Here is a 27,572-nt window from a genome sequence, read left to right as displayed (position 1 = left end):
CATTTTATTTTCCCCTCCTTACTCTCCAATTTGGTCTCCCCCTACCCCGTCCGAATCTACACCGTAACCTTCTTGTCCGTCATGCTCCCAATGTCTCTGGCCGTCTTACCTGGCCCTTCGACCGCACTCTTACCTGAATCCTCAGTTCCTACCACAACATCCACCACATCAGCACCCTTGTTCAACCTACCCCCCGCCCCCTCCTCCCTTTAATCTCCACCAACGCCCACCGACACCATCACAGGAAGCTCGCTCAATGACCGTTTACCTGGCGCCAAGGACTCCGCCCGCCTTTCCAGCCTGCGTCCTGGCCGAGAGGCCGAGCTGTCCTCCCATCGCGATGTCCGACCCGTGGGCAGCGCCTGGCGTCCTGACACCAGGAAAATACGAGACACAACATTACTCGGCCCCCCTCTCCCTCCACGTCAACATCTCGCACCTCTCCCTCTTCCATACTATCCTCCTCATAATCTAGCTCCTCCTGCCTCACGCCCCCAGCGCTCCCCGCTGGTGGCACAGAATGCACCCCACGAGAAAGACAAAACTCATCCTCAGCGTCGCTCCCTCGTCCGCGTTGTCCCCCGGGACGTTGCGTACCCGTGGGTGTTGGGGCCGGCGAGCCCGTCCCGGGCCTACTTATGCCAGCCATGCCGGGATCCCCCGCCTGTACTGGGTACGCCGCCCGAGGTTCCACTCTCCCTTCTCCTTGGTGCCAATGGGCCGCTCCCAGCCCTACCAAGTCTGGCACCCCACGATGGTCTGGTCGTCGCTCCACCGCCTGCAACAAAAAAAGATGGTCTGGTGTGCTGGGCCTACCTCTCTTCTCCCTCCCATCTCAACCCCTCTTACTTGCGGCCCCCAAAGTGCTCACAACCCATGCCCGCCCTACCGCACTCAAATCTACTACCTCCTCTGCGCCCCCCACGTCCCCCTCCCCATCACTCCACTCCAAACCCCCCACCCCAGACCCCCTCCGGAAACACGGCCCAGCACCCCCCTCCTCTAGGGTGCCACCCACCCACCGCGCTGAACAGTTTTCAACCCCCCCTCCTGAAACCTCTGGTCGTACCCGTCCTGCCGCCCCCTCCCAGGGGCCCCAGAAACACCCTCCGCCCAAGATGGAAAAATGTCCAAACCCGCCCAATCACGGTCGCTCCCATCCGAATCGATGAGCAACGGAGAATCCCCTCCGTCTGCCTTCCCTTCCACCCCACCAGAGACCCCCAGACCCCCCCAGGCCTGACTGCCTCCCTGCCCCCACAACTCCCACCCATTGGGCCTGCCCCCCAAGCCCAGACAACCTACCCTCTCCCCCTGCCGCTAAAGATGCGTCACTTGCCGCCACCTGCGTCTCCTCCACCAATTGGTTCCCTGTCCCCCCGTGGGCTTCAAGACAAATTTCCAGCCTGTTGCTCTGGTCAGGGCCGCTGTTCTGACATGCGAGCGGCCCCTCTCATTTTGTGAGCTCAGAGGGGAGCCACGCGACGGGCTCCCCCTCCGATCACCAGTTTGGGCCACATTTTCACCTGCCGTGCCTTTATCCCCCCCGCCCTGCCTCTCCAAAGCACCCTGGGCAGCGCGCGCCTTCCGCACGCTGCCCCGCTGTTCCCCCGCCGCCTCTTGTATCGGGGCCGCTCCACTGACCGAGCGGCCCACTGCAGATACCGCCAGAGAATGCTCCCCCACTGGGGCCACTCTTCTAGTATACGAGCGCCCCCCAGCAACATGCAGGACCGGCGGGGAGACGCGAGACGCGCTCCCCCGCCGATCCACTTTTCCGTCAGCCCTGCTGCCAGAATATGCCTCCCCCCCGTGTCTCCTGCGACCCCAACCGACACCGCCCCAACATTTGGGCCCGCGCTCCTAACAACCGCGCGGCCCCCACCGCTCACCTTTGTTTTTGCGGCCTTCCGGGGGGGCGACGGCGGCCGCCACCCCGGCTGATGCTCGCCTCACCGGGCGTGGGGCCGCGACAACAGCGGGGATCAAAATATCCATCCACCCGCCTCGCGGAGAAGCCGCATCGCTTCAAGGACTCTGTAATCGCCGCCAGCCATGACCAAATGCTCGCAATACCAAGCCTCAATAACACCACCAAACTCACTAAACCTGACAAAAACCTAGCTAGGAGCAGCGCCTCCAGCCACCAGGTCACCAAACGTAAAATGTTGGCTGGGAAAGCGCGAAAATAGCATAAATACCCCTTGGGCTACTCTAAAGATATTGGGCTACAATTGGGCTAGTCCCAATGTAGCCCAAAACATACAAAATGGCCGCTCGCCGGCCAGTCCCCCCCCTTTCCCAATCTGCCCGGGGGGCAGACCTCGCGTGCTCGGCTGCCCCTCAAGTCCCCATTCTCCACAATACACTAGGAGGCTGGTTTCCTTAATGCTGTGGTAAGCGTGATGTGTGAATTTTACTGTATATATCTGTGCCCTGCGGCTGAGCTCATTAGATATTCGTTCTCCTCGACCATGGTTGGGGTCTACTCGAAGGGTGCGTATTTAGTGCATTTATTCAGTGTGCCATTAAAACCCTGCGCTGTGTTTCTTTAGGGGTTGTGGCACTCAGATTGCAAATGCCCCTAAGAGTACTGCCCTAGATTGCAGGCGAGCACCCTCCCAGCTGCGGCATATGTATGTGCAGTACTTCAGCCAGCCAGAATTAATGTCTGAGGAAGTGAACCGCTTGGGAGCAGTTCTTAGTATAATAACACAGCACTTATTATTTGAATTCCATTTTCACACTGACACAGGTAATAGTTCTGTTTCCCTCCTCTTCCTATAGTTGTGGATGACCACCCAGAAGAACTGTAGACAGACAGATGATTGATTTATTAGTATTTATTTTTGCTCAAACTTATATTTTATTTGTTTCTGTGCAAGTTTGTGTTTCCCCTTCCTTCACAGATGTGGGTCGCACCACTCCAAGATGGCCACTGCCTCTCCCAGGTTATTCAGGGACTCCGCTCATTGTCTGTTCTCTTCTTCTGAGGTTATAATGTGCAGGATTATTGCATAAACAGACTACAGTTCCCGATATGCTGTGCTGCCACCAGGAAGCTGTGCGCATACACAATTAAATATTTGCGAACATACATGACAAGAATTTTCAATTCTATTAAGGACATGGAGGCGAGGATTATGCTTCTCATTTCCTTGCCTTTTATTCAGCAGCCAATCAAAAGACTTTATTAAAAAAACTACAAATCCCATGAGCACTAAGTGCTACATAACAACCGTGTATTATATAAAGGTCTGAAATGAGGTAACCACCTCCTCTTTCTTTGCTTGATCTCAGCATAGTTAACAAACTTTGTCCAAACATTATCCTGAAACTTTGTCTGTGGCGGAAGAGTCCTTCACGACCCAGACATTTGACGGATGAACCTTGAATCTGCAGAACATGAAGACGATTCCGTGAACGTCGAGAATCCGGCGGGCAGCCGTAACATAGCTCCAGAGGGAACAACCCTTTAACTCGCCCAACCTGGAAGCGTTGCACTTTTCACTTGCTATCAGGACCTGAAACAGAGATAAACCTCCGTAATACTAGTAACCCCACAGATAATTTAATCATATCCACTAAACATAAAAAGGGGGGGAAGATAAAGAGATGTTATGCAGTATAATAATTCCAATATGCATCACTTTAACAACAACAATGCAAATCAACAGTACCAAAATTCTGGGTGGGATAATCCTCGCCTCCGTGTCCTTAATAGAATTGAAAATTCTTGTCACATATGTTTGCGAATTTTTAATTCTATGTCAGGACCAGAGGCTCCGATTATGCTTGTTCAAAGCTACGCCACCACTACTGATGCTACATCCAAAATAGGTTTATAATAAAAGGTCTTAAATGTAGACTCAGCTGACCAATCAGCTGCATTCATTATGTCAGAAAGACTTACTCCCATGGATGGAGAAAGATTTGGATGGCATGGCCCCTCTAACAGAATGGGCACCAAATTTTGAAACATCTATGCCTGTTTCTTCCATGAGCCAACACACCTATCTAGATAAGGTGGCCGGGGTAACTGGTCGAAAAGGCTTTTGTAAAGCAATGAACAATTGACCACTCATATTAGATCTGAATTCAGCAGTACTTACCTCGTACGCTTTTAAACATTGAACTGCACACAGCTTGGGATTATCCGGGAAAGCCGGATAAGACACTGAAGTAGAATTACTCTTGGTACACCTTGATATAGAAAAGGTTACACCCTCAGGAGAGAATCTATGTCCCCCAAGATCGAGGACACGGATATCTGAAGCCTTCTTGTAGGAAACTAGGCATAAAAGCATTACTAGTTTTGCTGAAAGCTGCTTTCGAGACAGGTATTTGTTTGCAGGCAGGATTCTAAAAACCATAAAACCACAGACGCGTCCCAAAGGACCGAATATCTAGGACACAGAGGTTTCACCATCCTGATACCCCAAGTAACTTACAGACCAAAGGATGCTCCCCAACTGCTTTACCATCCATTTGAACGTGTCCTGCCGAGATGGCGGATCTGTAAGCTAAACCAGATGACGCCAGAGAGGCTAGGAAATTCACTACCATGGAGACATTTGCTGTAGAGGGATCGCCGTTCCGTTGAGAACACCAGCTACACCATCTGCTCCATGCAGATAAATATCGCTTATGGGTGTTGGACGACCATGCCTCATTAATGAACCTGTGAGTGTCTCTCGAAAGGCCTGGGATCTCGCAACGATCTCTGAAACTCGCCAAGCCACCAGAGGTAGTTGCCCCGACTCTATCAAATTCCATCTCTGTGGAAGAAGATGAGGTATTGCACAGGACATTTCCAGAACCGTCGTGAACCAACCACAACGGGGTGATGAGAACTAACTCTGCTCGTTGACGCCTGGTCTGAGCCAGGACTCTGGGGATCATCATGAATGGCAGAAAGGTGTAGTTCAGAGTCTGGGGCCATGTCTGAAGAAATGCATCCGAGGCTATTGCCTCTGCATCCGGACGCCAACTGTAAAACCCTGGTAGTTGCCGATTGAGGCGCGAGGCAAAGAGGTCCAGATGACATGGACCCCATAGTAAGTTCAGAGCACGAAAAACTCAAGGATGGAGACTCCAATCGCTGAAGTCTCAGAGGTAACGCGAGTGCCAATCGGCCACCTCGTTGTTCCATCCCGGGAGATACTCTGCCACCACTGAGATTCTGTGGAGTAGGCAATAGTGCCAAAAGTCTTTGGCTATTTCCGCCAAAATTCTGGATTTCGTTCCTCCAAGCCTGTTGACATAGTGGACCACTGATATGTTGTCCATTCGCAATAGAATACAACAATCTGTCTTCTGAGGAGAGAGACTGCGCATTGGGAAAGAGCCTGCCAGCAGCTCCAAGCAATTGATGTGCAAGGAGAGTTCTTGTTGAGACCATCGACTCCCACTGGATATTGAGCCACAGCGCGCTCCCCAGCCCCACTGACTGGCGTCCGATTCGATCACAATCTCGGGACCTGACCCGAATATGGCTCTGCCATTCCATGATTCCATGTGCTCGAGCCACCACAGCATCTCCCACATCGCCTCCTCGGAAAGAGGAATCTTTTCTGTGTAACCGAGACCTTTACGGAGATGTTGGATCTTTTACGGTTGGAGTGCACAATAGTGCAATAGTGCCTGGGAAAATGGCTTGTATCAAGGAGGCCAATAGCCCCACAATCCGTGCCACTGACCTCAACGATATCACTGGATTGTTCAGTAACACCCGCAGCTTCTTCTTGATGGTTCTGATCTTTTGGGAATGCAGGAGAAGCTGGCAGCTCCGTGAATCGGTCTGAAACCCTAGAAATTCTATGGACTGCATTGGAGACAAGATGGATTTCTGAGGGTTCACTACAAAGCCTAAGCTCTGGAGGAGAGATATTGACCATTCCAGGTGAGTGACTACCAACTGAGGACAACGTGCCATTATAATGATGTCGTCTAAGTAAACGATCAACCGTACTCCTCTCGCTCTCAAGGATTCCACAAGCGGGCGTAGACGCTTTGTGAAGCATCATGGTGCTGAAGATAGCTCAAAGGGAATGACCTTGTACTCGTAACACACGTCTTCCCAGACGAACTGGAGGAACCGGCGATGTGGGGGATAAATAGGTACGGAGAGGTACGCGTCTTTGAGATCTATACGCACCATCCAATCTCCTTCTTGCAATAGATCGCGTAATAGATAGATGCCCTCCATCTTGAAATGGCGATATACTATCCAGCCGTTGAACTCTTTCAGATTGAGGACCAACCTGGACCTGCCCCCTTTCTTCTGGACTAGAAACACATTGCTGATAAAACCCCGAGGGTGGGGTTGTGTAGGGAAGATGGCTCCTTTCCTCACAAGAGAACTTATCTCTTCCCTGATAAAATTGTGATCTTGTTGGGAAAAATGTATTGGAGGGGGTAAAGGACCCTGAACAGGGGTGTCGTACATTTCTAGCTTGTAACCCTGAACAGTCTCCAAGATCCAAGCATCTTGCTAGATCGTTTGCCAAACCTGAACAAAAGACTGAATGCGCCCCCCAACACTACTTCGGAACACAAAACCAGTCTCACCTGAATTTCCTGTGTGCTGCTAGTTGGCCTGGTTACCATTGAATCTGCCCCTACGGAACCTATTCCGTGATCTTCGAGTGGGGTAGAAGGAGGAATTGTTGTCCTGGTATCCCCCGCGCTGTTGTTGGTATTGGCCTCGTGGGGTGCCTTGGTGACCTCGGCCAAACGACCGCCCTCAATATCGTCCGGCCCTATTGAAAACCGGACGAAATGCACGTTTTAGTGATTCCTGTGCCTTATCAAGACCACTGAAGGTCGCCACAAACTGTGTTAGTTCCTTGAGGAATGGTTGACCAAAGAGGAGGCCCTGGGCTATGGGACCTGCCACTGAAGTGGATAGTTCTGCTACCTTGGGATCTAGCTTGAGAAGGATGAACCGTCTTCTCTTGCTAGACATGGCACAATTAGCGTTGCCCAGTTGGCAAACGGCTCTTTGTGCCCATCCTATAAGCTCATCAGGATCAATGGAAGCCCCGGACAAATCAAGCAGTTTATCTTGGCATGACTGTCAAGCCCGGTCAATGCCTTTTTTCGGGTCTTTCGCATATTTTTTCAAATATGATAGCATGCTGGGATCCACCTCAGGGGTGTCCGCCACCTTAGCCGCCAGGTCTGGTCTAGGGCATTCGGACCGTAGTCGAGCCCTGACGTCCTTATCGTAGGGCCGACGAAGATGCGACTGCACGTAATCAGCTGCTTCCTGCGACGGGAGCCACGCCGTCGAATTAGGGTGAATGATGTCAGCTGGTTCAAAGGTCAGGACCTTCGGTTGAGAGGGGGTCTCCAAATGGTGATCATCAGACTCCTGTTCAGAGGATGTGTCACCAGCATCTCCGCAGAGAGAATCAGAAGGGTTGGCCTGAGTGGGAGAGTCTTGAGTTTTCGCTAATGAGTCAGCCAGCAGGGCAAAGTCCTCCTTATGTGGATTAACTACCTGCGTGGCGGTAGGTTTAGGAGGGTTAGTCGGAGTGGGAATCCAACCCTGCTGTATGGCATATTTGTTAAGGTGCCTCTTTAAGGGGGCGATAGCTTTGACTAAAGCAGTATTCACAGATTATTGGACCCCAGCGTCCAGTGCTTCCACTATATCTTGTTCCAAAGAACCTGCAGGTTCAGCCCCATAATAGTATTCTTCTTCGTACATGAATTCTGCCATGTTAGACTATATGACACTTGTATCTGGCAAGAACTAAGCCACTCAAAGGAGGAGTAATCCTCAATCCAAAAACAGAATATGGACACTCAAGGGGAAGAGGTATAACCCCAGGCAAGCCAGATGACACAACCTTGATATAAGTGGAGGGAGGACTTGCCAATAACCTCTCTAGGCAAAGCCTATGCACAGATTATACAGCCCTCTGCAGTCAGCTAGCAGCGGGCGTAAAACGGGGATTCAAACGGGCACGTTGTTATTCAAATCGGAGCTTATTCCCGCTTCGTTTTGATCAGAACGGCACTTGCGGTGAAATAAAGCCTAAAATGGCCGTCGCGCATGCGCGGAGTCGGCAGTCCATAAAAATAGAAAGAGGACTGCACGATCTAGAGCAATGCAGTCCTTGCCCCTTCACTCCCTCTCCACAGGCAGCTGCTAGGGGCGCGTTGCACCCTGCAGGGGAGGCTGAAGCGCTCCCGATCGAGAAATTAACACGAAAGCGGCAACGATGGTAAGGGTAGAGTAGCGCGATGTCAGCAAATCTGCGCCGTCACGCTCACACAAACCCCCAAAGTACTGAAAACCTAGAGTCACTGAATGCGCAGCACGCGCTATCACTCGCACAGCGTTAAAGTCAAGATCGATACAGGCACAAATATCGCGCTACCAAACACGTTAATTATAGCAATCATGAGGAAACCTTTCTACAAATTGAGAATAGTAAATGTAAAGGGCACTTAACTGGCTGCGGAATAGCAAAGAATGAGGAAGTGGTTACCTCTGTTCAGACCTTTATATGATACACTCTGTGGTTGTTATGTAGCACTGAGTGCTCATGGGATTTGTAGTTTTTTTAATAAAGTGTTTTGATTGGCTGCTGAATAAAAAGCAAGGAAATGAGAAGCATAATCGGAGCCTCCGGTCCTGACATAGAATTTGCTTACGAGCCAGGACCAGGAGTTGCACAAGGGCACATGTAAGAGGTCAGCAGAAGAAGAGCTTGGAATGGCAACTGGAGTTTTGTGCCAGGTAAGTGCCAGAGGGGCGTGAACTGAATCTCCAGGAGTTATAGAGGCATTACTGTCAGTGGTAATTAATGGGCACCCTGCAGATTAGCTGCCATGTGCTGGGCAGTGTGAGTGCATCAAATGACTGGCAGTATTCGCACATCCGTGCTATAGAGACTATGTGGTTGGTATTGTAAAGGGCATGGCCATGTGGAAGGTTATCCATGCCATTCATTGCAAAGTCCAAAATTGTAAAAGGGCATTATTAATGATAGAAAAAGTATATTTTACCTTAGACTGACAATGATAGTCAGTAGGGGGGTCTTTAATGACTCATGCCTCAGACTGGCATCAATGATTAATTTGCAGGATTTGTGAATAAAGCGTGCATAACAAAATCACTATTTACTGTCACAACAAACACTGCACCTAGAATCCCAAATGATTTATTATAAATTACATTTGATTACATTTTCACCTCCACTCTCTTTTTATAGCAAAGACAAGTAAGAACAGATTTATAGTCACAGCGTGCTTTGTGCCACCAGGGCCGGACAGACTACCGGGCGTTTTGGAAGGCTGCTGGGCTGGGGGCTGATTTCGTTGATGGGGACCTGCGTGTACTGAACGAAATTCGTTTTGCTTTAATTATTTCGAAGTACACGCAGGTCTCCATGAACGAAATCAGCCCCCACCGCAGTGAAATCAACCCCCTGCTCGGCAGAATTCCAAAACGCCCGGTAGTCAGTCCGGCCCTGTGTGCCACCTTGTTGGATGGATTACAAATTAAGAGAGAAAATGGAACCAAGAAAACACAGTGCCTACCATTAGTGAGCCAAATCCCAGTCTCACTCGCTCATTCCACAACCCTACCTATGGTTCAGCCCAAACCTTTGCATTGGAGACAGAGACCACGAGGCACAGCGAGAAAGGCTGAGAAAGGGGAGAGGATGTGGTCCGTCGGCTAGACTGCCGACTTTGGTGCTGGAAACCAGGGTTCGAGCCTCGGGGTCGCGTACACACAGGCGCGCAACACCCATAAGACTCAAAGGGCTTCAGCCCCCCCTGTCGTGTGCGGCAGCCCGGGAAGAGACAGCGCACCCAGCACTTCACATATCTTTGCATGTTAATGAGGCCTTGCTGTTGTTTCACCCCTTCTAAGAGCCTCTGCAGCTCCACTCTGCCTATTGCTTAAAGATTCAGCCCCCCCCCCACATTTTTTCTTAGCTTCCCCCCGCCCCCCCAACCCCCCCCCCCCCCCCCGAAATTTGGCTCTAGTTGCGCCCCTGCGTACACATCCTGTGATTCTGGGCAAATCACTTAATCTCCCGTGCCTAAAAATATGTAATGTAAATACGGTGCTCATGTACAGCGCTCCAATAACTTCGGGTCGAGTTCGCGCTATATAAAAGATGCAAAAAAAAAAAACTAAAATGCGTATGATGCGTCAGGGGGGAATATGGGATCTGGCCTTCTAGATTGCTCGAATACCAGATGTAAACGCTGATGTGGTGGTGTTGAGGTCACGGTGAAAGGTATTGTGAGGATAAAGACATAACTCTGGTGCTTCTCATCAGACCGGCTTCAGATGTTCATATAAAAAGAAGTATGACGCTTTGTCGTCTGGAAAAATGCTCAAGTAAAGGATTCTGAAACGAGCCAGGATTGGCCTGCTGCCTTGACTGCGCGTGATGATCATCTGCGGGATAAAAGGTTTGCTGAACCTCAAAAACCATTACGAAGTCCAAGCTTCACCTTAATGGCTTCATAATGGCTGTCTGAGTAAAGTCAGCAGCGCGCGCAGGTAATGGCTGCCAAGGTGACGTCACTCCGTCAGCGCACGGTCCATCGGAATGGAAGCCATTGTGCCTGCTCACCTCCCGAACACAATAGGAACGTCAGAGGCGGCCCGGCCGATTCTGACAGGCCTCATCCGGATCGTTAAAGCAAAAGGTGGAGACTGAGCCTTCAGCAGCCTCAGTGTTGTGAAGTCTGTGACGAGGGAATGGTTGGCAGCCTCGCATACATGATGTGGGTTTGTCTGTGGGAACAGTATTAGGGGAGCGTTTTCTCCCTTCATATTCCCAGGATGAACAATTAAAGCAATACTGAGGCTTGTGTTGACTGGCTCTTTATCTGGCAGGCTTCTGGCTGTGGTGACATATCCACCTCTCGAATTAATGTCATATTTCACTATACTAATTCACAACAAATCCTTTATAGGTTCTGGAGTAGTGTGCTACTCACCAAAAAGGCGCTTCAACACCCCATCAGGGGTAGCAAGTGTTATATAAATGCAAACCTTTTCCCTCTTCATAGCTGCCAAGGTTTCAGATTGCCATGTGTGACATTTTCATAATTTTCAGTGTAATTATGAGTGACATCCAACAACTATGAGTGACACTTTCTCACGAGCAAAATGAAGACGCGGGAATCACATAAATATCAGAAATTGCACCTATTCGAGCAATGAGAAACAGTAAGAAGAATATCTTAACACTGCTGCAAAGCACCAGAAATGGAAGCCCTTGTAACTTGATAATGCAGCGCATCAATCTGGACAGCAGGCCACTTCCTGTCCCACATAGGACCTTGGAACCTGGCGAGACTTTCAAACAGGATGTGAGAGGCACCAACAAAGAACTGTTGTCAGCTGTCTAATATTAACATTGTCAACAGCCTCTCCATATGCCCTTCCCCTTTCCAGGCAGACAGCACCAGGCATTGGGCAAGCCTCAGGGGAGGGAGGCTGAGGCCCACATTTAGGTCACAGCCAGGCTGTATTATTTCAAAAAGACAGTTGTGTAGCAGCCTTAACCCTAATAATTACCAAGCTGAGCAGTCTGCCATATAGCGGCGCCAGTTCACACCAGCAAGCAGACTTAGTGACGCTCTGGCTCGGCGATGAAGGTTAAGTAGTAAGACCCTACGGGTGGGCACCACAGTCGCTCAACCCGACCCAAGCTACACATGAGTTAAAACAGTGAGCAGTGTATCAGCTCAGAATAGGAATTATGTTCATGACCACGCCGCGTGCAAAAAAAAAGCAAATTTAGGAAGTATTTTAAAAAATGTATGACTTACTTCTTTCCAGCCAGGGCGATTTGGTGCAAGTGATGGAGCAGGTAAAACAACATTTTGTATACCTCCTCTAATTTGCATGAAATTAATTACGTAATCATCGAAAAATTAATTTACATAACCTGTTTGAAGTGGAAGTGATACTAATCAATGTTTGCACCTTGATAAACACAAATACACGTGGGACTAAATTGCTAATTGCATGGCAAAATTAATTAATTAACATTGGTACGCAAATTAACCCTAAATTGGTAAAATTGCATGGTTTATATTGCTTCATGATTGTATTGTTCCTTAAGGTTATCGTATGGTAAGTTTTATCGCTTTAAATGTTGCTGCATCTAGGAAAATACTAATATTTATTGGGATTAGTGTGGGTTTGAACATTAAAACTTTCATTTATATATTTTAATTGCTGTTATGTCTATTTTTGCTCAAGTTAACATTCGGGCCTACTAGGCCGCAGTGCCCAAGATGGCCTTCTCTGAAGCAGATGCCACCATGTGCGTGCGATGATTTCTGCGCATAACCAGATGGCTCTTGAGATCACAAGGTGACATGAACTCCGGACATCGTGTTCCCTGCCAAGGACAATGTGTTGGGACTTGACCGTAAGCCAGGAGATGATTGAATGGGAATCTTGGGAGAAGACAAAGGATGAACCTGTCAATAGGACCCTTTTGCCTTGAAAAGATACATTTGCCGTTCCCCCATGAGAAACAGAAGAATAACTTTCAATTTATGACCCTTGTGCCAAGTCACCATAAAGAACCAGTTTGCACTGGGAAAAGTGCAATAAACTATTGATAACCCCGAACTGTCCAATCAGAACATTTGGTCTGCCCCTAATGTTACCATATCTTGTATGAAGTAAGGCGGAAAAGGGTATAAAAAGCCCCTCATCAGTCATTGTGGGTGGTTGCGTTGGAGGTGGAGTTGCGGTTGCAGTTAATGTCGCAGTTGGCGTTGAATTTGGGAAATAACTTCGCGGTTGTGTTTGTCTTTGGGTTAATTTTCTTTGAGAAAGAGTTCTTGTTGGGTGGTTGTTCCTCTTTCAAAATTCCAAATTTTATTCTATGCTGTCAGTCTGAGTGTGGGATTTATCCATGCTCCAGATTGATTTATGGACTTTGCTGAATTTCTGAACTTTATTACACCGCATCCTTTTGCACGACGGTCTGATCCTTTGATGAGGGTCTGACTGCCTGTTCAGAGGAGTCTTCACCTGAGAATGCAGATAACTCCCGATTTGATCTGAAGCTATCGTCACCTGTTGATTGGTAAATGATTTATTGCATTTTTCTTAAATCTATGTCTAAGAATAATTTCTGAATGTTTATTTTTCTCTTTAATAAATCTAAAACTTAAACAATGAGCTGTAGTCAGAAAATGTAGAAATTTAAGAGTTCAATCAATGTTTAGATAAATAAGATTTAAATAATAAGAAACGAGTTTGTGGTTCTTAAAATTAATTACTGAAAATATCAAATGTTTCCTAGGCTTAAACTGTGTTTTAGCTGGTTCTAATTCACTTTCAGTCAGTCCAACTAGTTGGCCCATCGACCAAACAGTGGAGTGCCTTGATGCAGCTGCGGTCCGTGGAGGGATTTCCATTGGGCGGAAAGGCGGGGCGGGGGAGGGGCAGGGTGGGGGGTACTAAACACTGGAATATGAATAATTGGAGGTAAGTAAACAATTAAATAAATAAAACAAATTTTGTAGCGCGCGCTGCATCACAAAACGCGATGCAGCGCGCGCTACGAAATTCGTTTTATTTATTTAATTGTTTACTTACCTTCAATTATCCATATTCCGGTGTTTAGTACCCCCCACCCTCCCCCGCCCCGCCTTTCCGCCCCACGGAACTCCCTCCACGGACCGCGGCTGCCTTGATGATAAAGTCAGGATTCTGGAAGTTGTATAAAATGTGTACATAAAGTAGTAAGAAGGTAATCCTGATAGATAATTAGGTACCCACTTGTCCAGCAGCCCTTTCTCCTGTGAACAGATTCGAGTGAGAACGTATGAATGTGGAGAGTATTGGTGTCATGGGCCCCACCAATGAATGAATGAATGAATGAATGAACCTTGTGAATAAGAATCTGTGACATAAGGAGAATATGTAAATGTTATCCTTCGTGCTGGATCACACGCTTAGGGGCCGGCCACCGCAACGACGCTGAGGCTCAGCTGTTATGCTCAGGAACCAATTTCTGGCAGCCGCTAGCTAGCGGGATCGGGTCCGGTCACGGGATTCATTGCCGCGGTGCAAGCAGCAGCGAGCTGTACTACCATTGTGGCCAGCAGCAAAAACTTTCTCTTAAACAACTGCCGAGCATAATAAATTCCATCCAAAGAATTTAAATCTTGACTGCTCCCTGCTGACAACCATGATTGAAGCCGCGTGTCGTGTATCATTGAAACATTGTTGCAGAGTAGCAGCTAGAGGTGCGACAAGCTCAGCCGGCTCATAAGCCTACCTGGAGCAGCGCGCACTGCGCTGCAAAAGCTTTTACAGTCAGTATTGTGCGTTATAGCAGCTCTCCAGCTTGATAGCTGAGTAGGTGATATAATGCGTGACTTCGCATTTCAAGGCGGTGATGCGGACAACCACACTGAAAAGCGTTAGTCTACCGCCTAAAGCGTGATACTTGACAGGCCTGCCTCTCCTATCCCTCTGCTATCCTTCTCAATCCAAATAACTGACTAACATATCCACCACTCAAATTAATTCATATTTCACTATACTAATTCACCACTAATCCTTTTTGGGTTCCTGAGTAGCTAAGAGCTTCAACACCTCATCAGGGGTAGCAATCCCTATATAAATGGCAACCTTTTTCCCTCTTCAATCCCTCCGGTATACTTCTCAATCCAAATAACCAATGATGGAGCAGGGGAAACAAAATATTTTTTGTACCCCTTGGAAGTTAATGACCCCATAACTTTAATGATACTAACCGTTTGAAAGCATGTATTAATCATCAAATGCACCTTTGTTAAACATTATACATGGGCAACTTGCTGGAATTGCAGATTCTAATTCATTTACAGATGTAAAGCGAAATAACATTAGAAATGTGATTTGCATTGTAAATAGAGTAAATTGCATGATTTGTGTTGTGTAGGAGATTGTACTGTGGCAAAGAATGCAGATGGTAAGTAAAATGGCTTTAAGTTTCCCTTCCTCTAGGTAATACCTAACATGGGTCTTTAGAATGGCGGGTGGTAAACGGAAAGGCTTATTTTTTTTCATGTCTAATTTCTGTTGTGTTTGTTCTTATATTAGTTTCGTTCTGGCTTGCTAGGCCATGCTTTGAAAATGGCCGCTGGAAAAGGACGAGATTGCGTGCGCTGAATAAAATGGCCCCCACGCATGAGCAGAGTGAATGCTCCAGTCACGTGTATGTGGCCTGTGCCCGGAGTGAGAGATGTCAAGGCCAGTCTGACCTGCAACAAGAGTCGTGCCAAGAGTTCAGCAGGTATGCATGGGAACAGATGGGAGAATCGAGCTACAGGGGATGAACTAATGTGTGACCATCGGAGTTTGTTACAAAATACATTAACAAGTTAAATTACCTTTGGACATTGTGGATCATGAGAACTACTGTATGCGTTATTGTCTGCAAACCGGTTCGAACAAGGAGGGCGATGAGGTGACCATCACCACCCCTCCAATGGACCAATTAGCGTGATTTCTACACCTAAAGATTGCAACTTTAAGTGTAGAGAGCCAGAGAATAGGGTATAAGAGAATCTTACGTTGTGCATTATTCGCTTCTTCTATCCTGATGCTGCGAGAGACTCTGTCATTTTGGACTTTGAACTTTGACTGGGGAAGGAATGAGATAGTTGCGGGAGTTGCCCCGGGAGGAGATTGCGCCCGAGGAGGTTAGAGGGACAGTCAGTCAGCTTTGGAAGTCCTATCCTGTGATCTGCGGTTCATCCTTCTTTCCAGGTGAACCATTCTTATCATCGCCCTATGGCAAAGGGTAATGAGTATTTTCCGTTTCTATTCTAAAATTTTTACTTAAATGTTTATTGATATTTTTAAATGTATTTGCCTAATAAAGAACTTTACTTATTTTGCTCAATGAATTTAGATAAAATTATCTGCTAACTCTAAATGAGTCTGTGGTTCTTTGAAATAAAATTGTGATTAATAAATGTTAAAGGTTTTAATTGTGATTGAGCTGGACTTAATCGCCATCAACTGATTCTACTAGTTGGTCCATCGACTGAATAACGGAGTACCTTGATGTTTAGAACCGACAGTATCTATAGTTAATGTATATAATGTGTAAGTTATAATTCTGTCATTTTATTAAGGTACCCCGTTTGTCCAGCAGCTCATTTTCCTTAGCGTTTGATCCAGAAAATTGAGTGAATGTATGCGGTGTTATGGGCCCCACCGACATAGGGTTTTATTTGATTAAGGTTGTGTAGATGTTTTCTGAGTTAGTATCATAAGGAAATATTTATTTTAGCTGCGCTGGACCAGATTTCTTGGTAGCAGAGTTATGGTTTCTATAGATTAGTTCGGTGATTATTAATTATTGATTTTTCATGTCTAACACTCTATGTTGAGTTTGTATTACGTTATATGCAGTCAGAATTTTGAAGCTTTCGGGAAGTAGGAAGTGGACACGTGTGGCAAGAGAAGTCACATGGAATTGTACATTGTCTGATTTCAATTTGGGGATAACACAGGACTGTGTTATGTTAGGGAAATTCACATATGAAATGCATTGAGTGAAATAGCAACAGATTTTCTTGTGAAACTTTGGCCTTAATTCTCAGGAGAACATGTGTTTTATCCCCAGAGAAACGGGTTTTCCTCTTGCTTGAGAGAAGAGTAAGGTAGAGAGAAGTGCTACACTTATTGAACAAAACAGTATTCTTGTAAGTTTGAATAAACTATCTCTTTTGTTTGGAGAAACAGACAATGGTAATGTGTTTACATTGTAACTAATCGATTTAGTCAACAGACAAGTTAAGAAATAGTGCCGATAATTTTTGGAAAGGAGGAGTCAGCAGAAGCAGGAGTAGAGCTGACGTCAACAAGGACTGCGCTGGTATTGGCCAGTTGTGGAAGAACGAAGGCTATCTGATTGGTGCGTTAGTGTGAGACACGCTGGAATAGGTCAGTGTGAGAGTGACGTAGAGCTTTCTGATTGGTGCGTTGGGATAGGTCAGAATAGTCGAGCAGTAGAAAGAACCAAATGAAGGAGAATTGTGTGAATTTGCTGCAGCAAAACAACAGTGAAATATGGCTTATTACAATGAGCGCGATAGAGAGAAACTGTCATGGTTTGCGAAGTTCAAAAATCTTTTTAAGAAAGTTAAAAAGGCTGTGACTAGGGAAGGAGAAGTACTTCCTCCACTGAAAACACCAGCATCTTACATGATGGTGAAATATGGCTATCATACTTGTATTTGGTAGGAAAATTGGGTAAAATATACCAACAACAATGGAGTAATGGCATTTCCAGAAACTGGTTCGTTTAGCACAGCTATACTTCGAAATTTGAGAGAAAGAATGATGAGACTTGAATCGAGACCTAGACCAACTCAGTTTGAAGCCTTGGGTGAATGGGAATATGAGATGTATGAAAGAGAGAGACACAGAGGTGCACAGAATTATAGTTTTATTCATGGAAGAGTATGGGGTTTGAGTCATGAAGACAGGATAAGACGATGGTGATATGCTAACATGACGGATGGCATGTTTCCTATCAGAACAGTTGAGGAAGTAACAGGTAAAAAGAGCACAGAGAAGTATGGGTATGGAGTTAGCGACACAGATGATGAGTTGCTAGAGGGCATTTTAAATAAAAGACCCCCTCCATATCAACAGGATTCTGCGGTGGTGACACCAAATGCACCGCCAATGGAAACTGTGATAAATCAAAGCCCTGAACAATTTTCTGAAATAAATAGTCCATTTAATAGGCAAGAAACACCACGGACTGTGAAACCTGATAATGATAATACGGCTGACCTAGCAAGAACCACAAGAGAGTTGTCTGAAAAGATAAGAGAACTGACAAAGAATATGGAAGATGTAACTGTGCCAGTAACTGTAGGTCCAGTAATCCCAGTATTTGAAAATCAAAAGATCGACAAACATTCCTTAACCATTCCATTAAATTCTAGCATGCAAAAAGTACGAGAAGGGATAATTCCAGGAAATAGGGAGACAAAAGATTCTGTTAGATCAACTCCACCTACAAATTTGACAATAAATCAGAGTCCGATAAATCAGATTCCTATAGGAGCAGAGTCAGCAACTGAAACCCCAGAGAGAAGTGTAAATAGGGTAGAATTAAATACGACCCCTGTGGGTCCAACTGCAGAAGAATTAAATGATTGGGTAAGAAGTTTGCAGAAGAAAGACACAGAACCACAACCCGTGGATGTGGTTAGGTTAAAGATAGACATGAAAGAATTAATTCTATAAAAGATCTAATTGTGTTACTGAGAAAATGGGAAGATGTAGACAAGTGGAGAAGTAGGTGGATAAGGAGAAAAGAAGGAACGACTAATAAAGCAACATTGGCTTTTCCAGTAAAAGAAAAAGAACCAACGGTAGTAGAATGTCCGATGAGAGAAATTCCAGCAGGAGGTTATGTACAAGTCCCATGGTCCAGACAAGATATATTGTCATTTACAAATGATTTTCCACGGTTGAGAAAAAAGCCTGTAGAATGGCATAGACAGACAGGTGGAAAGGTTTGTAAAGGTTTCAAGAGTATTGTGGCAAGATTTGGATGTAATGTTTGAGATTGTTGTTCCTGCTGATTTATGGACAGAATGTAAAATTACAATTGACTGGACAAAGGAAGAATATCCTAGAGATGAAAAAACAGGAGCCCCAAATTCAGAGGTGATGAAAAAGTATGGGCAGGCAATCACATTCCTGAAAAATAAGATTCCACCGAAAGAAACTAACTGGGTAAAGATTGATAGAACATTTCAGGAAAATAAGGAGTCGGTGCATGCTCATTTTGAAAGGTTGCTCTTGGTTTTTAAACAGTATAGTGGATACGAGAATTTGAGTGAAAAAGACATGAGTCATTTTGTGTATCGATTTGTGTATGGTTTGAGACCTGAGATAAGTGAGACGATTAAGCAGCCTCTGTTATGCTGGCAGAATAGCACAGTAGATGAGGTACTACGGTATGCAAAATATTGCTGTGATGATATTGAGGCCAGACAACGTAAGCTTAAGGAAAAGGCAATGTGGGCACAAGTAAAGGTTGCAGAACAGCAAGACGCCCAGATGAGTAATCAGTCTAGTGGTGCAGGACAGACCAAGCTCAGACCTAATATTGGTAAAGGAAAAGGTCACATGAGTATGGAAGAAGCCAAAAAGAAATGCCCATGTCATAATTGCGGAAAATTAGGGCACTGGAGAAACGGGTGTAAATTACTTCCAAAGGTTAATACCGAGAATCAACCATTAAATCCACAGGTGCAGAACGAGGTGAGTTACCAACAGCCGCGACAGCAGCAGGTAGTTACTCAACAGTGTCAGGTGCCGGAACCACCTCTCCCAAAGAGTGTAAATCCTCAAAGATACAGTACAGAGGCAGGATTCTACGGTGGAGAGCAGGTAACAAAATTGCCGCGCGCAGCTGCTGTTTTACAATATTGGTTACGGCAAGATGGAAATGATTCGGATGAAAGCTTATGACGGTGCATAGGAGAGGAAGGGGAGTGCGTGCTTGGAGCAACTCTAGAGGTAGATCAGTCAGGTCCATTTGTGGATGGAAAGGTGAATGGTGTAAATGTTACTTTCCTTGTGGACACTGGTGCTACCCGTTCTACTGTCAGATCAGTGGAGATTTCAAACCTTCCTCTCTCAGGAGAATTTATCCAAATTGTAGGGGTTTCAAACAGACAAATTAAAACCCCTTTTACAAAACCAGTAGAGGTGGAAATTGGTCCATTTAAAGATATGCACCACTTTGTGGTGTGTGATTGTAGTCCTGTAAATTTACTAGGACGCGATCTACTTTGTAAGATGAATTGTACCATCCACTGTACCCCAGATGGTATTGCTTTCCAGATGTCAGATGATAATGTTTTGTATAAAATGTCAATGGCAGAACTAGAACCAGGAATGTGTGATACGTTTTCTGTGTTCGATGCAGAGAAAATCCCTACTGAATTGAAAGGGATAGTGAGGTCTGACGTGTGGGATTTCACAGATGAAGATATAGGTCTAATGAAAGGAATTGATCCTGTAAAAATGACTGTAAAAGAAGGAACAAATGACCCAAATACCCCGTTGTACAAATTGACGCCAGAAATTATTGAAGGAATAACACCTGTGATTAATAAGATGATTGAACAAGGAATTCTGAGAGAAATAATGAGCAGTCCATGTAATTCTCCAAAAAATGGGATTGAAAAAGCCTAATGGAACATATAGGACAGTACAGGATTTGAGAAAAATGAACAAAATTGTTATTCCTTGCTGCCTAATTATGCCAAACCCTGCTGTGATACTGTATCAAATCCCTCATGATGCAGAATGGTACACAGTTATTGATTTGTGCCATGCATTCTTTTCTATTCCATTACACCCTGACAGCCAGCCATTATTTGCGTTTCGGTTTGGAGAACGTATCTTGGCATGGTGTCGAATTCCTCAAGGGTATTCTGAAAGTCCTTCCATTTTTAATCAAATTCTGAAAAAATCTTTAGAAAGTTTGAAAATGCCTGAAAAATCTGTGATGGTCCAATACATTGATGACCTACAAGTGGCATCAAAGACAAGAGAAGCATGTGTTACTGACACAATTGCTTTACTGAATCATTTGACAGAAGGAGGACACAAGGTGTCCCCATCAAAACTGAAGTTCTGTCAACAAGAAGTACAGTATTTAGGTCATAACATTGAAAAAGCGATAAGAAAAGTGACAACAGAAAGAATCAGGATTATTAAAGGAATGAGAGCCCTAATGACACAAAGAGAGGTGAGAATGTTCCTTGGAATGGTTGGTTATTGCAGACAGTGGATAAGTGGATTTTCAGTGATTGACAAAGAGTGATGTGAAAGATCCGATTGTGTTGGATGAGGAAGAGATGAAGGCTTTCGAGAAACTGAGAACCAGTTTGTGTGAAGTCCTAGCATTGGGGATGCCTGATTATGAGAAAGAATTTGAGCAGTACTGTAGTGAAAGAAACGGATGTGCACTTTCAGTAGTAGTGCAAATGTATGGAAGAATGAGAAGACCAATAGCTTACTTTTCAGCTGTTTTGGACCCAGTAGCAAAAGCGTTGCCTGGATGTCTGAAAGCAGTAGCTGCTACTTGTGTGAGTCTGTAACAGAGTGAAGGCATTGTGATGGAATATCCTTTGAGAGTATATGTCCCACATTCAGTTGAAATTCTCCTGACCAGAACAAAGATACAATTCATGACGCACAGTCGGCTGACTAGGTATGAAAAAGTGATCCTGGGTGCAGACAATGTAACCATTGTAAGATGTACAAGTGTGAATCCTTCCACCTTACTGCCTGATGCCGTAAATGCAGAGGTCAAAGATGAAAATGATCATAATTGTGTGGATGTGCTTGAATTCTGCACAAAGCCCCGTCCTGACATCAGAGATGAACCTCTAAAAGAGTCAGATTATGTGATGTTTGTGGATGGATCATGCCTGAGAACAAACAAAGGAGTTTTAAGCGCTGCGTATGCTGTATGTACGGTGGCAACCATAATGGAAGTACCTTGTTTGAGGGGAATACGCTCAGCCCAAGTTGCTGAGATGATTCTGATTCTGATTCGAGCTTGCAAACTGGGAAGGAATTTCCGAATTACTGTGATCCTGGATAGGCAGTATGGCTTCGGAGTGATCCATGATTTTGGACAGATCTGGTCCCAGAGGGGATTCCTGACTTCCTCAGGGTCTCCAATTAGGAATGGTGAGTTTGTAAAGATGCTGCTTGAGGCGATACAGCTGCCTAAACAGATTGCTGTGGTAAAATGCGCTGCTCACAAAAATGGAATTGATTACATTGCAGTAGGCAACAAGTTTGCTGATGAATTAGCTCAATATTGTGCCAGACATATGACCTCAATGAATCTGCGGAGGGAAAAAGAACATGTTTCATGTCCCTTGCTGTTACTAACCCAGTTGAAACATGGGAAGAGGTGAAACAATTGCAGGAAGAAGCAGGTGATGAGGAAAAAGACATATGGATAAAAGCAGGCTGTAGAAGAAGAAAGGAAGATGTAGTCTGGGTTTACAGAGATGAAAGACCAGTTGTGCCTGATAGCATGATCTCTAACATGGCACGGATGTACCATGGACAGGCACACATAGGTAGGGATGCCATGATCAGACTTTTCAAACAGACCTGGTACAACCCCAAATTTAGGGCTATTGCTGAAAGCTTTTGCCAAAGATGCCTTATATGCCAACAGATATATCCTAGAAGGAAGACCGTAGTGAGTTTGGGAACAGTAGGGCGTGAAGGAGGTCCTTTTACCAGAATGCAACTGAATTTTATTGAAATGCCCCCGAGTAACAGATTGAGGTATGTCTTGGTGGTCGTATATTTGTTCTCTCGTTGTGTGGAAGCCTATGATGGAGTTACTGTAGCTAAGCTCCTACTGAGATAATTCATTCCTAGATATGGCTTTCCAGTAAGAATCAAAACAGATAGAGGAACCCATTTCCAGAATGAAATTATCCAACTGATATGTAAAGCACTAGACATTCAACAAAACCTGCATTGTGCCTACAGACCAGAGGCTTCTGGGGTGGTTGAGCAGGTAAATGGCGCAATCAAGAACAGGATAGGAAAAATGTGTCAAGCCACAGGACTCAAATGGCCAGATGCCTTACCCCTAGTGTTAATGAGCATAAGAAGCGTACCAGACAGAAAAACAGGTCTGAGTCCTCATGAAATAATAATGGGACGAGCAATGAGACAAGCGAACTTACCTGTCAACAAACTGCTGACTATAACTGATGATCTCATTCTGGACTATTGCAAAGGATTGGCTGATGTGGTGCATTCTGTGTTTCAACAGGTTGGACCGGATGCGACCACTCTCGAGAGAAAACCAGCTTATGATCTGAGTCCAGGAGATTAGGTCCGCATAAAAGTTCACAGAAGAAGAAATCGCTTGGTTCCTCGCTGGGACAAGCCACGTCAAGTGATTCTGGTAACTACCACAGTAGTAAAGTGTACAGGTGTGAAAAATTGGATTCATGCTAGCCATACTATCAGAGTTCCAGATCCTGAAGATCAACCTGTAAGTCGACATCTGGAAATATCAGATACCATTTTGGCGTCTGAAGCAGAACAATCTAAATCTAGTGAAAGACAAGCAGAGGAGTCGGAGAGACAAACAACTGATATTGAATCAGGAGAAACAGAACCAATTCACAGTGATGATGAACAGCCAAGTACAAGCTTTGGGGAAATCCCTTCAGGAAATGATTGAAACAACAGAAGAAAATCTAGACTCAGACAGAGAATCAAAGATCATAAAATTCAAGGTTAAAGAAAGTGAAGTGAGATCTGAAACAGAATCTGAAGAAAGTGAAGAAAAGATAAGGCAAAGAATAGGACTAAGAAAAAGAGCTTGGCAAGTGGAACGAAGAGAAAAGAAACATAAACTAAAAAGGCCAAGAAAAGGAGACAATTGTTCCAACGAAAATAAAAGACTGAGATATAAAATAGTACATTTGAACAAAGACAAAGCAGAACAAGTGAATGAAATAACAAGTCAGAGAAAACAAATAAAATCAAATAAAGGACAATTACAGAGATTCAAAAGAGTGAAAAAACCTAACCTGAAATACAAATCACCTGAATGGACATACATAGCACTGCCTGACATTAAAGAGGTGGATAGCAGTGACGAAAACCCAAACGAGGACTGTAAGCAAGTGGGTGAGAGTGAACTGCGCCCATCCTGAGGAGACCAAAGAAACTGGACTAGACACACAAACTGATAAAGTCAAATGGAATTTTGTAGTAACAAAAAGTACGCTAAAAGCATTTGACTCCAGTCAACAATAAAAGAAAGGGTAAAACGGCAAGAGTCATTCTGAGGTGTGGAGATATACATTTTCCCTGTACATATTTTAGATTATAGTTCACCATGGTAGACACTGAGAATAGAAGATCTAGATGTGAGTTTTTCCGTAGATGGTGTAAAATGTGTTTCTATTGTACAGGTTTACTGATGCTTATTTGGTTCATTTTAGCAATAATCATTCCACTTAGATTAGTTGGAGAAAATACATCTGAAATCATCAATGACACGAATAGTGACAAGAAATCTTACATAAAAAACACCACAACACTGATAGATAGTACTGAACTTCATAGAGACAAGTCAATGACTGATTTTTCCAAGAATGTTTTTACAAAACTTTTGTATGAATATGTAGAGACAATGGATGTTAGAGATTCTTATGTATGTATGCAGTTACCTGCGTCTGTGACAGAAGGTGTAACGTATCATCACCTTCCTTTGACGTATGGAATAACTTGTAGTGTTTTAGCCAGCTTATTTTATAAGACAGGTAAATTAGAATATTATTACACTGACATAGATGCTGTTTTTGATAAAGTTCCCGTAGTCCCCAAACTATATAAGGTGAAACTTGCTAACATTTTTGTAGAATTTTTCTTGGAAACGAAAGAATTAACATTAGATTATGCATTTAAACACAATCTTACTTGTAGATTAAGGAAGGAAGAAAAAGTCTTTTTAGACATGGTAGAAGATAGAAGGGTTAAGTTTCAAAGAAAAGCAACAGGAGAAAAGACGAAAACCCCACCTTGGGTTTTTGAGGAAGGAAGTTACGACAAAGGTGAAACTAATGCAGCCATGGTTTTAGATTGGCCACAACAAGGGAAATTGTGTATTAGCAGAGATAACACTATGTATGATAACTATTTCGTGGGTTCTAGTGAGTGCCGAGATACATACAAAATTATGGGAGGATGGGCATTCAAAGGAGGAAAAGATCCAGTATTCCCAGGAATCTACTATATTTGCGGGAACCGAGCTTATTATAGGTTGCCGGACCATTGGTATGGAACATGTTATCTAGGCCTGGTCTTTCCAAAGATATTCCACGTGGAAAGAGGAACATGGGGAATTCACGAGATAGGTAAACCATTAACCCGTCGAAGAAGGGAAAGCTTCTCAGAAATAATAGGTGACATTTTTGGAGTATTGATACCAGCAGTGGGCGTATCTTAGAATGCATACAAAATTCGGAAATTGTCTTCAGTAGTAGATCGTTTGTCAAAGAATACTGCTGGAGGGTTCTTGATGGTAAATACCGAGATGGTTGCCATGAGAGCTATGGGGATGCAAAATCGACTTGCCCTTGATATTCTTTTGGCAAAAGAGGGTGGAGTCTGTGGAATGCTGAAGGTACAACATTGTTGCACTTACATTCTAGATAAAAGTCAAAATATACAAAAGTATATAAAGAACATTACTGAGTTGCATAAGGAAATTGCCCCACTGGAGGTTGAAGGTACTTGGGAGAAGCTTGGTAAGAGTTTTTCCTCACTAAAGAAATGGTTCACCAAAATGGGTAGTTCTCTAATTGGGAAAATACTAATTCCAGTGACATTAGTAATATTAATAACATTAATGTTGATATTAGCACATGTGTGTATTAAAAAGAGAAAAAGACAAAATAAAGCAAAAAGAGAAAATGAGAAAAATAAGGAAAGAGAAACAAGAGAAGGGGAGATGGAAGAGATTGAATTAGAAGAATTCAAAGAGAACATGTACAACAGGTCTAAAAGACAAAATTAAAAGAACTCAATTGTCTTGAAATAACAAATGCAAATGGACAGGAAACATTCTTTCTGATACATTAGTAGAGATAGGTTTTAGTGGTCATGTTAAAAAATACCAAAGGGGGGAATTGATGGAGCAGGGGAAACAAAATATTTGTTGTACCCCTAGGAAGTCAAAGACCCCATAACTTTAATAATACTAACCGTTTGAACGCATGTATTAATCAACAAATGCACCTTTATTAAACATTATAGATGGGCAACTTGTTGGAATTGCAAATTTTAATTCATTTACAAATGTAAAGCGAAATTACATTAGAAATGTGATTTGCATTGTAAATAGAGTAAATTGCATGATTTGTGTTGCGTAGGAGATTGAACTGTGACAAAGAATGCAGATGGTAAGTAAAATGGCTTTAAATTTCCCTTCCTCGAGGTAATACCTAACATGGGTCTGGGTCTTTAGAATAGCGGGTGGTAAACAGAAAGGCTTTTTTTTTTTTCACGTCTAGTTTCTGTTGGGTTTGTTCTTATATTAGTTTCGTTCTGGCTTGCTAGGCCATGCTTTGAAAACGGCCGCTGGAAAAGGACGGGATTGCGTGCACTGAATAAAATGGCCCCCGCGCATGAGCAGAGTGAATGCTCCAGTCACTTGTATGCGGCATGTGCCCAGAGTGAGAGATGTCAAGGCCAGTCTGACCTGCAACAAGAGTCGTGCCAAAAGTTCAGCATGTATGCATGGGGACGGTTGGGAGAATCGAGCTACAGGGGATGAACTAATGTGTGACCATCGGAGTTTGTTACAAAATACATTAACAAGTTGAATTACCTTTGGACATTGTGGATCATGAGAACTACTGTATGCGTTACTGTCTGCAAACCGGTTCGAACAAGGAGGGTAATGAGGTGACCATCACCACCCCTCCAATGGACCAATTAGCGTGATTCCTGCCCCTAAAGATTGCAACTTTAAGTGTAGTGAGCCAGAGAATAGGTTATAAGAGAGTCTGCGCTTACGTTGTGCATTATTTGCTTCTTCTATCCTGACGCTGTGAGAGACTCTGTCATTTTGGACTTTGAACTTTGACTGGGGAAGGAACGAGGTCGTTGGGGGAGTTGCCCCGGGAGGAGATTGCGCCCGAGGAGGTTAAAGGGACAGTCAGTCAGCTTTGGGAGTCATAGCCTGTGATCTGCGGTTCATCCTTCTTTCCTGGTGAACCATTCTTATCATCGCCCTATGGCCAAGGGTAATGAGTATTTTCCGTTTCTATTCTAAATTTTTTACTTAAATGCTTATTTATATTTTTAAATGTATTTGCCTAATAAAGAACTTTACTTATTTTGCTCAATGAATTTAGATAACATTCTCTAACTCTAAATGAGTCTGTGGTTCTTTGAAATAAAATTGTGATTAATAAATGTTAAAGGTTTTAATTGTGATTGAGCTGCACTTAATCGCCATCAACTGATTCTACTAGTTGGTCCACGACCGAATAGCAGAGTACCTTGATGTTTAGAACCAACAGTATCTTAAGTTAATGTATATAATGTGTAAGTTATAATTCTGTCATTTTAATAAGGTACCCTGTTTGTCCAGCAGCTCATTTTCCTTAGCGTTTGATCCAGAAAATTGAGTGAATGTATGCGGTGTTATGGGCCCCAACGACATAGGGTTTTATATGATTAAGGTTGTGTAGATGTTTTCTGGGTTAGTGTCATAAGGAAAGATTTATTTTAGCCGCACTGGATTACTAACATATCCAATGCTCAAATTACTTTCATATTTCACTATACTAATTAACCACTAATCCTTTTCGGGTTCAGGAGTCGTGTGCTACTCGCCCAAAAAAAAACCTTCAGGGGTAGCAAGCACTATATAAATTCAAACCTTTTTCCCTTTTCTGTCCCTCCGCTATCCTTCTGAATAATAATAACTGACTCACATATCCACCACTGTAAAGTATAA

This window comes from Triturus cristatus, chromosome 3_2 (genome assembly GCF_964204655.1).
Source record: "Triturus cristatus chromosome 3_2, aTriCri1.1, whole genome shotgun sequence".
Classification (NCBI taxonomy): domain Eukaryota; kingdom Metazoa; phylum Chordata; class Amphibia; order Caudata; family Salamandridae; genus Triturus; species Triturus cristatus.
This window is presented reverse-complemented; position numbering follows the sequence as displayed.